The sequence below is a fragment of the Coregonus clupeaformis genome, chromosome 13 (genome assembly GCF_020615455.1).
Source record: "Coregonus clupeaformis isolate EN_2021a chromosome 13, ASM2061545v1, whole genome shotgun sequence".
Lineage (NCBI taxonomy): Eukaryota > Metazoa > Chordata > Actinopteri > Salmoniformes > Salmonidae > Coregonus > Coregonus clupeaformis.
The window spans coordinates 12,778,705-12,793,122 of NC_059204.1; the positions used below are offsets into that span (position 1 = coordinate 12,778,705).

At 40.8% G+C, this 14,418-nt stretch overlaps 1 protein-coding gene across 1 annotated transcript in view; it reads right to left on the reverse strand.

The window, feature by feature from the left end:
- The window catches only part of LOC121580186, a 168,969-nt gene extending 156,838 nt beyond the window's left edge, over positions 1–12,131 (reverse strand). The window contains exon 1 of the mRNA XM_041895245.2: positions 12,050–12,131. The gene's annotated coding sequence lies outside the window, so the exon portion shown is untranslated. The remainder of the gene's footprint in view (positions 1–12,049) is intronic.
- Between the last annotated feature and the right edge of the window lie 2,287 nt (positions 12,132–14,418).

Consider the following 14,418-nt stretch of genomic DNA (forward strand, 5'->3'; position numbering starts at 1 on the left):
CTCAGCTCTATAGACGTAGCTCCAGCCTCAGCTTTATAGACGTAGCTCCAACCTCAGCTCTATAGACGTAGCTCCAACCTCAGCTCTATAGATGTAGCTCCAACCTCAGCTCTATAGACGTAGCTCCAGCCTCAGCTCCATAGACGTAGCTCCATAGACGTAGCTCCAGCCTCATCTCCATATACGTAGCTCCAGCCTCAGCTCTATAGAAGTAGCTTCAGTCTTAGCTCTATAGACGTAGCTCAAGCCTCAGCCCTAGAACATAGCTCCCAGCCCCATCCTTATCCCAATAGCCTCAACCCCATGAGCCTTATCCCTATCCGCTGTCACCATAGTCCCACCCCAATAGTCTCAAACCTAGTCCTAGCCCCAACCCCAGCTCCAACCTGTGTCATCCCAGCACAACCCAGGCGAACCAACACTCTCCCCTTCCCAGACATCTAGGGACTAGCTTCCTGTCCACGGACTGTAGGAATGAGATCTGGGGAGCAGAGGGGGAGGGGGAGGAGTGAGGATGGAGCTGAGGGGGAGGAAGGAGGGGACAGGGGTAATGGAGGGGAAAAGACTGAGACACTGAGCTTTCAGCAGATTCCTCAGGCTTGGGGATGAATTCAGTGGAGGGTGGATGGAACCTACACTAGCGCACGCTAGGCTGGCTGATCTAACACACACTGGGGGACACTAACACTATCTTCCCCTGGTGGTGTCTTCCCTATTTTTGGAGGGTCAGATACAGACATGCCTCTTTTATATTACTCCATTGGGCCTCCAATGGGCCCACAACGTCTCCCAGAAGTTAATTTGTTGTCTCTCTGTCTAGCAGAAGGGAGAGCGGGCGGAGGGAAGAGGGAACACAATGAACTTGGCAGAAGAAGGGCAAGGGTCTGAAAAGTCAAGACAGTGTGGAATTCCCCGTCTGTGTCTGAAGTCAGACTGGCTGGCTGACCTTTAGCCTGTTTTTTTCCAGACTCCTCTCTCTCTCTCTCTCTCTCTCTCTCTCTCTTTCTCTCTAAGTGGGAATGAAAAGGTTAACCCTTTCTGAAGCACATAGTTCTACTGTTTTAGAAGCAATAATCTATAAGATGTGCTGGTACTCAAGCATTAGAACATTTGAGGTGCCGGTACTCAGCACCAGTGTGCACCAGCTCAATTCAAACTCTGGGTAGATGTATCATGTATGTGCTTGTCTGTATGTTTCTGAGTACACGATGTCTTTAAGAGAACAGGGAAAGCTGAGAGGTGTGCTGCGATCTGTATTAAATGTCTTCAACCGTTTATAAATACCACCACAGCAGGGAACCAGGGACAAAGCCAGCATGTTAAATGGCTGCTACACACACACACACACACACACACACACACACACACACACACACACACACACACACACACACACACACACACACACACACACTGGAATCATGACGAAGGTGCAAGTCATCCTACACCATCCTGCTCTTTACTGGGGACATCTCACCTCCAGTAACGCAGCACTGAGAGACAGTTCCACAGCTCCATCTAAGCACGGGTCTCGGATCAGCTTTCCCTTCCCGATCCCTAACCTTACCCATTAAGATTAAACAAACACACCTGACCCCAGATCAGCACTCAGGGGCTACAATGTCCATTTACACATAACTGACCCTGGCCCGAGCCAACCTGTGGAGTGGGCCATGTATTCGCCACAGGGTAGCGAGACCTTGACCGGGCAGACACCGAACAGAACCGCCAGAACTTCTGGCGGTGTGGAAAGGCTTCTCACCTCTCCTTAGGCCTCCTTAGGCCGACATGGCAGCGAGCCACAGACACACTGGCTTCCGTGTTCAGCCCCACACCAGTCGCTCTACGCTACACAGCAGCTGTTTACATTTCACTTTTAGCACAGAGCTGTCATCAACCTTTTGAGGGACACCATTATAAAGTTAGATATTTAAAGTAAGTGGTGGGGGGTGGGGGGGGCTCGGGGCTGCGCCTTTTGTGAACCCGCCGTGGCTCTTTATAGGTGTCCTGTTTCAACGCTGACCTTATAATGGTTGGGGAAGCAGGTTGGTTGGTTGGTCAATAGTCACTGTCTTTAGAATGGTATGGTGGCGGAGACTGGCGGTTATGTGGTTATGACTCTGGTAAGCTCGCTGGATCAGCCACAGGCATTAAACATGTTAACGTTCTGACATGACTAGCCTCTTGTTACAGATTTGGTTCTAGGTGTCCAGATGATGCCATGACAGGCCCGTCCAAACCATCCAATCAAAGATGATGAAACTAGACAAGTCTATTGTTACAATGAGTTAGTGGTGGAGCAGGTTGCAGTGGGGTTATAAACAGATATAAACAGGTTGCAGTGGGGTTATAAACAGATATAAACAGGTTGCAGTGGGGTTATAAACAGTAAATGTGAAAAGGCATGTAGTTGCTCAACAAAGCATCTAGCGAAAACCTTTGTGTGTTATGCATTGGGGAAAATCAGGGTTGGGGTCAATTCGAATAGAAGGCAGTCAGTTCTGGAAGTGATTTGAATTTAGCATTTTGAAATTGAAAAGCTTAAAAGCTTTTACTCTTCAGTTATAAATGCCCTTTTTTCAATTGAAGAAGAGTTTATATCCAAACCGCTATATCCACCAATTTTTCACATTTCTGTTTTTTAATCATAAATTATTTCTTATGGATCCTTTCATACAGTATGTGTGTAAAATATTACTGTTCTCAGATTTTTAATTAATAGTTTTTAGATGTGTATTAAAATGTGTTTTTCTGATAAATGCTATATATCCATTGTTTAGCTGGAATGGAATGTTCATATCCTGTATATTTGACTGTGATATGTGGTTGTCTCACCTAGCTATCTTAAGATGAATGCACTCACTGTAAGTCGTTCTGGATAAGAGCATCGGCTAAATTACAAAAATGTCAAATGTAAATGTTTTACATACAGATCTCATATAACTGTATTGGAAAAAAAATGTTTTAACTGTTTTTAATAATTGATGTTATTTATAAAAAATGTAGTTATTTGTTACATTTGACTGCGTAAAACCTAGCAGTACTACTAATTTCTCTGAGAGTGAGGCGGATATAACATTTAGTAAAAAAAAGAAAGAAAAACATGATTATTTGTCTCTCTCAAATTAAACCAAGAGATAGACTTTAAACAAATACATGTCTGTCATTGAACAACCCCATGCCATGATTAGACAGTGAAAAATCACATCAATCGCTTTATTAATTTCTTTAAACAATAAAAGCTAATTTAGCAAAATTTCTGAAAATAGATATATAGCGTTTTGGAATTAAACTAATTTCAGTTTACTTCCTGAATTGACTGCCTTTAATTTGAATTACCCCAACCATGGGGAAAAGAGAAGATTTACTACAAGAGAGGGTGAAAAGAGGATTCATCCAGTCATTCATGAGAAGATGAGTAGAGTGCAGTGTGCAGAAAATAGAAAACATTAGCTTAAATTCTGTTGACAAAAGCTGTTATCAGCAGGCAATATGTCCCCACGTCTTTGTCTGTTTGACCTCTACAGAGAACTGTACTCTTCTCTTCCTAAAAACCTTAACATATCTGCCAACAAACAGCCAAAAGTGATACTTGTAAAAGTCAGTTTAGTGTTAAGCCACTTGGCCTTAACTTGCCAAGAAGTTCCAAACCTGTATCAAAACCATGCATTTCAATGCATCGCAACTTCCATGGGCCAGAGTGGAGCTATCAACACATAAAATATCAAAGGACTCTTTCTTTGTGAATTGACATCTGTGATTTAAATCGACTAACATCTATCTACCGGAAATCAGAATCAAATCATGTCTATCTCTACTTATGCTCTCTGTAATATTTATTTAGTATCTTTTTCTATTTGCTAGATATTCCAAGAAGAGCAAAGTATAGAGAAAGAAAATGGAATACATTGCTTATTCAACCGTGCCAAATTTGTATCAGTAACTCACATATTTCAGGGACAGAAGGAACAATAGGATCATTAGAAAAGCAAAGCTCATATCACGGCACATATCCTAACATACTAATTACCCGGCACACAGTTTGAATCTGTTTATTATGCATGAAATAATCTAATGTGATGACTGCAATAATGATGCGCACACAGATAATAAGATAAAAGAGTGTTAACCAATTATGGACAGAAGTTACAAAATGGGATTAGTCTTTGTAGTGGAGAATGCTCAGTGATAGACTAGGTTGAAAATGAGTACTGTCTCTACATACTACATAGTGTCCTACCGAGCCTGAATTAATATCTAGAAAATGTCTGTAAAACAATACAATAAGACATTTTCTTACAATTCATATTTTCTTTATTTACTGCTATAAAGCAACCCTGATAATATGAGGTTATACACGTAATTTAAAAAACATGTATTTATTTAAAGATAATGGTAAATGGAAATCGTTTTACTATATATAAAGAGTTAATTATACTGTATGTTGATAGTTACTGAATAACTGGAAAATAGGAATTAGGGCCATTGTTTTAAGACACATAAAGGCTGAGTAGAATAAATAGCTGGGGAACTCTAACATGGACAATAAAACTACTACCATTATTTTGTCGCTAACTGCTCTGTGTGCAGATTCCTTTAGAGATTGTGTCTGTTATGATAATATTTCCCAGAGCTTCTGCATCCACTTGATACATCTGCCATCTTCTTGTTTACATTCTGACTTGAAAGGCAACAACTTGATGCCTTGGGTCCAATAAAACGTAACAAATGTGAAAGAACATGAAACAAGGATTGGCGTGTTTGGTTTGGAAGTGTTGAGTCATAAAAATGTAACCACTTCTTAAATCAGAACTGACATTAGCCTAAAACGTCTTACAAACACACAGCTTTCATTCACATGTGTGTGTGTGTGTGTGTCACTGAGAATCAAAGCATAAGAGTCCCCACATTCATACACAGTCGTTTCATTTACCTTTCACTCCCTTTTTTCAAGGCTGAATGAAATTCCTGGACACAAAGTTCAATGGGATCTCCATAAACATGTCACTAAGCATTTCCTGTTGAGGAGTGAAAACATGCACCATTTAAAAGTCGTCCTTAGATTGCACAGATCTCAGATCAGCTTACCCTAACCAAAACCTTAATCATTAGAGGTTAGGGATGCAAAACTGACCTTAGATCAGTGTCTCAGGCCTACTCTATACTATTTCTAAAAAACCTTGTCCTTGCTCACAAACCACCCTGGCCCCTTTGGGCTCTAGCCCTCCAGCATTACAGGAGCATGCTCTCTTGTAGGGAGGATAAAGTAACACAGGCTAGGGCTAAATATGATCTGCTTGCAAAGGAACTGAAAGAGCAGCGAGATTCAGACATTTCTAACCTATCCTGCAGAGCAACTGGCCACAACATGACATTCTCACATTAACTGTGAGGGATGTCACAACAAGTCTACTTTTCTTCTCTATACACGAACCAGAATGTGCAGAGGAATTGTGCAAGCATACTCTGTGACTGAGCAAGGGAAGCAGCTGTTGAATTCCAAACAAAATCTAAAAACTTTAATGAGGAAAACAGCAACAGAATCCAGCCTGACTGACTAAAAGTGAAGTGCGAAGGAGTTGATTCTCAATGCAATCGTGTAGCTTTAACATTTAGGTATAACGTCTGTGTTTTTCTTACTCACATATTGTTTTCTCACACACCCTCACTGAGTGCCAGAGTGCCTGAATCTCATAATTTTCTGAAACTAATGGGGTGAGAACAAGAGAGGGTAAAGCAATGATTGAATTATCTGAATATGGCAGATACGGCCGTTTTGGTGTACTGTGCACTTTGCAAGTTGACAGTTTCTCAATTTTGGTTTCAATAAAAGTTGTCAAAGACCATTAAAGTGACTTGAGGAAGCCTGTGTATGAATCAGCAGCAGTTATCTGGTGTTCTTGTGTTTTTCCCACCTGTAAATCAGTGTTAATTATCACAAAAAGAGGCTCATCAATTTGGAAGGAGATTATTTTCTTAATTAACTTCTCTATTTTAGGATTAGGGAACAGAATGTGAAAATGTCCACAAACTAAAGTATATTTCAGATACTTAAAGGTTGGACAAAGTGAAATAAGGACAGTATCAACTATCAAGTATATCTTAACATGTTGACAAGCTGAATGTAAAAAATTGCTCACTTCCATCCCCAAATTAGACTGAATATCAACGAGTTAAACATGCACAATGCACAAAACCATGGAATCATTGGCTCAAGCGCTAGAAAAGTTAGCTTTAGAGGGGCCTATATTTTTCAAAGAGCTACATTGCCTAGAACCCCTAAATCATCTAATATGTCAAAGCCGAGAGAAGCTGGGAGCTTTACAGTCTCCCTGCGGCACAAAATGCGTTAATGCATTATATTGCAGGGATAAAACGGTCCTCCTAAAAGTATTTTGGAGAGTCAAAGTCTAGTAAAACATAAAACATAACATTACCAGGGAGAAATGCACTCCCACTAGTCGACATCAGCATAAAACCATGGTGCTTTTTACAAGGGATTGGACCACATTGAGGAAGTAATTTGTAGTTAATAAGTGAAATTACCACTAAAACGCAATACAATCAATTATTCTGTCGTCGCCCCCTAAGAGATGCTTTCAGTCATTTGATGCACTGCTTCTGCTATAACAAAGCCCATCAGAAAAAAATCCTTGATTTCCTATGTCAGACGTTGCATCTGGCTTTTGAAAATAAACCTATATGGACATCATAGGGAGAACAAAACAAGGTGCACAGATGGATTTGCAGGGAAGGAAACTCGCATATAGACTAATGTTAAAAAGCCAGGAGGTGAGAGTACAGAGGGAAAATATTGTCCTCCAAACCAGTGATGTCCTGTAATACAATACACTGAGAAATACACAGGAAGTATACAGTAAGGCAGAAAGGGCTGAGTGATGTCATCATTGTGATAGATGTCACTTCTTAGGACAAAATGGCACTTAGGAGATTTCAACCATTCAATGGAGCTGTGGACTGTTTTTCCAAGTACAGTCTACTACTGTCCAGTGCCAATCATCAACATAAGGAAATGCACAACCAGATTCCATCAAGACAACTGTAGAAGATGGAAAATCCCTATTTTGGCTCATGGTTACCACCAAGGAGTAACACTCTCCACGCCCTCTGTTTCTCGGCCAATGCTTTGTAACACTGCCAGTCAAAATGTCTAGGAAACTCGAGAATGACACTTCACACCCCAAAACTAATTGTGGGAATATTAACGGTAGCGCTAGCTGTAGCTTTAACCTACTTTCTAAGAGTCGCCCACCAAGGGTGTACGTTTTTTAAGCAACTGTAGGGTTACCATATTGCTGCCCGTACATTTATGTATTTTTGGAGAAGGGAGCTCACAAATATGCGGCATCCATAGCGGTTGGTGTGATTTTCTCTGCTTTGATCTGCTGTTGAATCCAAATCAAATATTTCTAACCTCACCCTGCTCAGCTGTTACTAGGGCTCTTGAATATAATACATTCAGGATTTACTGGCAGGCTTCATATTTCTCTCTGTGAGGCTGTATTCATTTATTAGGATTATCTGCATTCCACCAGAGATAAAAAGCAAAGGCACAAAGAGGTTTGCAGTCTTGTTAAAGGTCTTTAAATGCAGAATTAATAATAAGCTGCTGCTAATTTGATTTAGCTTTTGATCCTTGAATAATAATTTTTACAGTAGAAAAAAGAAACTTGATTTTGGTGTGAATAATAATAATCATCATCATCATCATCATCATCATCATCATCATCATCATCACCATCACCATCATCATATTGTAAAGAAGTTTAAATGTACTTTCAATAAGTGTTATTGTCATTATTGCCAATAAATAGCTGTATGCACAGTTTGACTATGATCTATCACACTATAATTACATCCACTTCAACTAAACACAATTAAAAACACCAGAATTCTGTTTTGTGAGTTTTGCTTAGTTTCAGGAATGTCTCCCTGCTGTTACTTCATTTCCTCATTCTAAAAAAGGGCAATACGATCAAAGTGCTGATGCTAAAATCATTAGCAAATGACTCAATCTTTTATTCAATGCTATGACATGCTGTGCTGTTTTATAGTTATAGACTCATATCCAGATCTCCAACCATGAGGGTTGTATGGACAACCTCTACAGAACCATAAAGATCTGGCCTAGTATACTTGGTGATCTGATGATTTTGGACAGCATATTGTTAAAGTAATAGGAACTAAATCCATTCACATCTGCTGGTTACTATTCAGCAGTAGTGGCTTTGGAAACATCCTCGAAAACATATCGTAGAGTTCTAATGCATTTTCATGACCCTATCTATTTTCTGTCCTTCTGCAGACTGAGCAAGCAGCAGCGAAGGATCAGCCAATTGCACATGACACAAACAATATGGCGGATCGTTAAATACGTCCACCGCTCCTCCAGAGTATAAATCAAGCAAATGTGTTTCCTCTCCATGTCGCTCCCCGGTGACAGACTTAGAGTTAGAGCGATGCCAACGCAGCAGTAGTGGGATAATGGGGCGAGGGGTAAGGTATAAAAGCATCCAGGGTCATCCTTACACTGAGCCCTCTGACGGTTAAAGCAGGCCTCGTCCCTCCTCAGGAGAGCAATAGGGATCAAGCAAGCTTAGTGGTCCTGGCCGGTGAGGGCCTCTGATGTAGGGGCCACAACATGCATCCCAATCGTCTCGAGGTCTGCTGGTGTGCTGCACTATGGAGGCCTGTACTGCAGAGAAAAAGGCCCAACTTGTTCCTGGGGATAGAACAAGACCTTGGTGCACTCCAAAGCGATACACCCAGCAGACTAAGGCCTCATGAATGATTCCAAACAAAACAACTCTCTCTCTCTCAACCTTGATGATTTTCTCAGAGAAAATGATGTATTTGTTACTTTGGCACAGTGAAGGAGGTGGTATTGGCATATAGCAGGCATTTGCACATCGCTTACATTTTCTCAATCGCTTTATGGCCATACATAACTGCACAAATTGGTTTATAACATATGCTTTTCTCGCTCTGTTTATTTCCTTCATTTGTGCGACTGAATCACTTTATTAGTGGGAATATGCAAATAATGTCTGGGTGTTTTGTATCTGCAGCTTTGCCCCTGGGCTGCTTGTCCCATGACACATCAGCAAGTAGGATCCCAGCAGGGTTTTGGAGCATCTAAATTGGCAATACCCTGATCTACCAACATTTTAAACCGTGTGGGGTACACGACAACATGGCACAAGCACTAAGGATGAGTGGTTTGTGACAAAATTGAGATTATAGTGTGTGTGTGTGGGTGTGTGTGCATGTGCGCGGGTGTGTGTGGGTGTGTGTGCATGTGCATGTGTGTGTGTGTGTGTTACTCTCTTATTTTCCACACAACTAACTTTTGAATTATTTGCTTGGGTCATGAGTCTGACATTTATTTTACAGACACAAAAGTTACATTCATTATTTGATTCATATTCTTCTGTCAACACAAATAAAGACAAAGTAAGAGAATGCATTGTTTATGTTCATAGTAAAAGTTAAAACAAATCTGGTCCATTTAAGTGTTTACGGCTGTCCCATATGTGGTAGATACCTAGGGGACTAAATGCTTGAGTCACTAGCTTGTTATGTGACTTGTGAATACATTGCCGCAGCAATGTTATTATCATTTATTGCTTGGTAATGTGAGTACAACATGCAAAGACATCAGATTTTGTATTTATAAAGGGATAAGGGTCACTGTGCACAATACTGACCCTGCATCATGTTCAACAGTATACCACAAGGACTTTCAGCCTTCTTGAAAGTTGATTGAACAGGGCCCTTTAGTTGAGTGAGGCCTAAAGATTAGCTTTCAATATTACACAGATATATATGTTTCATTACAGCAGTTTTATATGTTTAATGTCTACAATTACTTGGCATGTACATGACTTAATCTCCAATTTCCAATTTCCAAATAAGATGCAGATTCTGATTTTGCTCTAAATATAAACTGCTTTGAATTATGCTCTCTGAATTTGACTATCATCAGAATTTGAGAGGTTGTATGGAATACGTTCCTTCAAAGGGAGTTTACATAATAATTTTTGTGGTAATACATTGAATGTATATATCAGTTTAGTATAAATATAAATAAACAAAAGTGAGATTATATCAGATACAGGGTAATACCAAATAATGCCTCAACTACTTTGACTACAATAACACCCTAATAGTAGACCAAACATTGCAAATGGGCACATATGAAATTAATGAATATGTGGCACGCAATTTAATTGTGAATCAGAACTCACTATAATGTTCAACAACTTTGAAGATTAGAGGGAGAAAGACAAAATAGCTTAATTCTTTATAATCTATACATGGCAACAAATTGCAAATACATGACTGGAGTCAACTCCAAATAATGTGAACTTTTGAGTGTGTTCATGTCAAATGCCCAGCCCACTAAAAGCCCAGTCCTGGAATAAACAAGTAATCCAAAATAGAAAGTATATATAGCGACTGGGCATTGAGTTGTGCCACACAAAGAGCGCCAATGTTCAGTCTGGAGAGGTCTTGCAGGGTATGCCTCAGCAATGAAAAGCAAACATTGGAGTCACTGAGTTGATGACAGCCACAAGCCATTCACTTATGAAGATAGAAAGATAGAAATACAGTAGCTAATAAAGTGCCAAACTGAATTTATTTTGATACATGGATTAAAGTCATCGGACTTGTTGACAAGCGCAATTAAATAACTATAACAATATTTTATAAGATGCTATTTCAGATTAATTCAAACCAAACACTGATTATTATGCACACACATAGGGCAGTGGGTTGGATTGCTTTGTTGGAGCGCCAAGTGCCAAGACTTCAACTAATCTAATCCAAACCACATAGTTCTACAATAAAATCTTTAAAACTCTTTGCCATGCTCAGGCTATTGGAAGATGTGACTGATGTGACTGACAAGCCATAACCAGCCTACCATTTGTAGTTTAGACAAATTGTGAATGATTCGGCTACAATGACTAGCATAACGCATAACCTACATGCCATAAACGCAAAATAATGCGCCTCAATTGCCTATACTTGAATAGATTATGAATGTAGCCCATTTGTCACGCATAAACCATTTTGTTGACTTTCATCTTCTTATATTTCTATTACATACATTAACAGTTATTTACAGTGAATTTGGGATAGCTTATTGGTGCCAAACAGGACTATTTGTAGCCTAAAGTTAGTCGTATACTATTAGTTATTTTACCAGCCAAGTCTGACAGTAAAACGTGTTTTTTTCCTTAGAGAAGAGGAGACATTACTTCCACCTATAGCCCATCTATAACAAAAAGCTTATGAAAATTATCAGATCGAATACAATGAAGTTTAAAGACAATTACAATGATGGACAACTCGATGTAAATATGAATAAAATCCATATCCATTAAATAGGTCTACCATATAGGCTATGCCAGTCAAAACATATTTGAAAATACAATTAATAAAACAACTAAATATAAAGATGCATATTAATTCATAATTAATTCATTATTCAATGAGCATGAATCCATTGTCGGAAAGCACGTTCAGGTGCAGTGTCTAAAAATGTCTGGTACAGTCTTCGATAATTCTCTCTTCTCCATATCCCTTGAAAACTAAAGTGTCCTCGCAAAACGAAATCGCCTAATGCCATTATCTGAAACATATACATACATAGGCTATTTTATTAATCCAAACGCTGCATCAAGCAAAAATCCTCCAGTCTTTCCATCCAGTACAAAAATGTATTTCCCTTCTCTCCTCTCTCTTTTCCTCTCCTCTTCCCTCCCTTTCACACATGCACTTTCTCCCTCCTCCTCTCTCTCCCTGTCTATCTTGCTCTCTCCCCCGCTCGCTCGCTCTCTCTCTCTCTCTCTCTCTCTCTCTCTCTCTCTCTCTCTCTCTCTCGCTCTCTCTCGCTCTCTCTCGCTCTCTCTCGCTCTCTCTCGCTCTCTTTCCCTAGCATGAATAATGTGCTGCCTTTTGTAATGACGCTGGAGTGTTACCCTGCTCCATGCTCTGACATTGAAAATGAATGACAGCTTACCTGAATGCCAATCTTCATCAGACTGACACTAGGCTGACAACACAGCCTATACTCCCCTGCACAAGCAGTGACGTATACCATGTAAGACCCCTCCCACCCCCCACCCCCCCACCCCCCACCGCCTCCTCGTAGCCCCCCTCCCAACACCTCCACTGGTCTCCCACCACACAAACCCCGGCCCTGCGCATCTACATCTATTGGATCCGTGGAGTCTGCCGTCCCCCTGTCGGCGCATATTAAAAATGACATCTTGACGGTGAGACAAGCAAGTGATGGGCTACATTCATTAGAGACATTGTAGCAGACATCCTAGTATGAGGATGGATACATTGTGTAACTTCACAATGATGACACACCAGTGAAAAGAAGAAAAAAAAGAGCTAGGCTATAGGCCTAGGTCTGGGCTATTCATGATTCATAATGATATATTATTCCAATGTTACACTGGCAATAGGCTACAAATATTATTATGACCATCATTTCTAAGATGTATCCATGTTCAGTAGGCCAACTTAAGTTTTTGTCATAGCCTAGCCTTGGTGTCAAAGCTCATAAAATTGTAGGCTGGATATCGTCTGAAAAGCATTCTGTGGCAGCCTGTGATTTATGTTCAACTAATGAAGTTGAAATTACCCATGTTGAATCACCAACATAATCATCACCACATTAGTTGGATTTATCGTGGTTATGCAGTTGTAAAAAAATATATATATTCAAAGTTAAAGCCTAGGTAGTTACTGGCAAACAAACACAAGCGAGCCTACCTAATTTCAGATGCAACTTCAGCTAGGACTAAAATACAATACACTTCCCAGCATTCTATTCGGTATTTAGTAACAACCACTCTGTATGGCTCTTTGCCCGAGTGGTCTATCCTATGAAATTGAAGGTTATTTGTAACCAAGAGAGATGCATTGTCGCAAATGCCGTTTGCGGTTGGGACTCCATTTATGCAGTATTTTGTGTTGTTTCCAAGCGGGGTCCGATGACTTATCCTAGTGCGGAGCTGCTTGTCGACGAACAGACAGGGATTTTTGAAATCGTTGAAAAACAAACAAACTTTACTCGGTGTGGCGGAGGTTCGGCACGGCCGTGCTGTGAATGGGTCAGAGATAGTGATGGAGATGAAAGTGAAGCAAGTATGGAACATAGTGGTACAAATAAAGGAGGGAGTAAGAAAGAGAAAAAGAAAGCAGGAGAGAAAGGGAGTAGGGGAATGAAGTAGAGCGAGAGGTCTACGGAGGTAGAGAGGAGGCAGTTTGAGGAGAACAACCTAGCTTCCAACGCTAGCAGGAGTTCGGAGGTAGAAAGTGCAGAGGAAGGGCAAGATAAGACACGAGAGGAACATGGAGGTGAGGAGGAGCATAAAGTGATTATGAAGTTTAGGGAGGAAGGGGGAGTTGGGGTGATGAGTCCGATAAGTTTTACGGCTGTGATAAAAGAGTTGATTGGGGAAGTTGTTAATGCTAAAGTGTTAAGAGATGGGAGATTGTTGGTGTGCTGTAAGGACATGGCGCAGAGGGAAAAAGCTATCGGAGTGAAGCAAATAGGGAAGTGTAAGGTGGAGTCGAGCAGCTGGACGCAAGCAGGGAAGCAGTGGCGTAAAGGGGTGATAACAGGAGTGCCTGTGAGTGTTAGCACTAAAGAGGTAAGGGAAAATTTTAGAGGAGGCGTTCTAGTGAATGTACACAGATTGCAAGCAACAAGGGGTGGAGATAGGGTAGATAGCACGTCTATTCTGTTACATTTTAAGGACCGGGTACTGCCAAATAAGGTAACAATAGGATATATGAGTTATTATGTGAAGGCTTATGTACCGAAGCCTTTAAGATGTTATAAATGCCAGAGGTTTGGGCATGTGGCAACAGTCTGTAAAGAGAAAAAGAGGTGTGCCAGGTGTGGAGGAGAGCATGAGTATGGGAAGTGTGGAGATGGTGTACAACCAAAGTGCTGCAACTGTGGGGGTGCTCATAGTGTGGCATATAGTGGGTGTGAGGCTATGAAGAAGGCAGTGGAGGTGCAACAAGTGAGAGCTGAGAGAAAGGTGTCATGCTGAGGCAGTGAGGATGGTCCAGGGAGATACAGGTTCAAGGGAGAGATGGGTAGGAGCATCTAGACCGGGGATTACGGGGCAGGTGGGCAGCGATATGGTATACATAGAAAAGAGAAAGCTGGTGACGTTCATAGCAGGAGCTATCAATAGCACTGATAAAGTAGAGTCTAAAACGGAGAGGATTAAACTAATAGTGAAAGCTGCTTGGAGACATTTGAGTATGACAGGGTTGACATGGGAAGAGGTTCGAGATGACCTCAATCAGCCGATGGTGGAGTACTACATTTTTTCAATCAGCCGATCTTAGTTATGGTGG